This window comes from Prionailurus viverrinus, chromosome A2, assembly GCF_022837055.1.
Source record: "Prionailurus viverrinus isolate Anna chromosome A2, UM_Priviv_1.0, whole genome shotgun sequence".
Taxonomy (NCBI): domain Eukaryota; kingdom Metazoa; phylum Chordata; class Mammalia; order Carnivora; family Felidae; genus Prionailurus; species Prionailurus viverrinus.
In genome coordinates, this window is record NC_062562.1 from 14,038,908 (window position 1) to 14,040,024 (window position 1,117).

Here is a 1,117-nt window from a genome sequence, read left to right on the forward strand (position 1 = left end):
AAGTCTGTGTCAGCCACTGTTCTAGATGTGGTTAGACAGAGTAAGAGAGAAAAGGTTCCCGTGTTCACAAAGCTTACATCCTACTGAAGGGGACCACGGTTTGGATAGACTGAGGTGAGTAGATGGGAATATGCCGGCTAGATGATCCTTTTGGATGTTCAAAAACTTGTTTTCTGGATTTAAGCTATGATATTCACATTTTTCTCAATCTCTCAAAATGCAATTAATCTGAACTTTACTTTTGTATTTGATTAATGGATTCAACACATATTTATTGAATACCTTCTCTGCCAGATGCTGCTAAACACTGTGATATGGTGGTAAGTAATAGCTCCACATTAACTGGGTAGAGTTGTACAGAAGATGAATTGGGTTCTTCATAGTTGCCTGTGAGGGGAATGTTACCTGTGTTTATCTCCCTAATGACGTGTGAAAGTGGACCAGTGTGTGTATTTAGGAAGCCAGCTAGAGCTGGAATTACTCATGGGGTGATAATGGAATGTAAACACTAGTGAAGGTCAAGTAAAGATTTGAACTGGGTCTTGAAGAACCAGTACAAATTGAATGGGGGAGGTAGCAGAGAGTAAGTAGAAGGGAGGGAGACTATCCCAGAGGGGCAAATCCTGGAAAAGAGATCCAGTGTCAGGAACAGACCGGAGATTTCAGGGTGCCAATGGGAAGTCATTTATGATAGAAAAGAGAATGTGAATGATAACAGAATAAGAGATATTGCTGGGTGAGGTCAGTGTGTGGGGGCCTAGATAGGGAATCTATCATTCTAACTAATGGATCATTCGAGGTTCTTAATCAGGGGCTGTTTTTTAGCAGATGAATAGACTAGCGCCTTGCTGAGACGGCCCCTCCCGACTCCTACCCAGCACTCTTTCCAACCCTCACGACCCCATTTACAGTCGCCCTGAGGGATGAGGTGGTCACTGTGTTCCGGGCAGAGGTAGTCTTTAACGGGACATCAGGGACTCGGCTGTGTTTTGGAGGGAAACCAGGCCCGAATCGCTGCCTTCGAGCACGCCATCGAGATGCTCCTCCCGCTTCCTAGAGAGGCAGCGGAAGGATGCGCCCGACCAGGGGCGAGGAGCCGCTGGTGACGCACTACCGG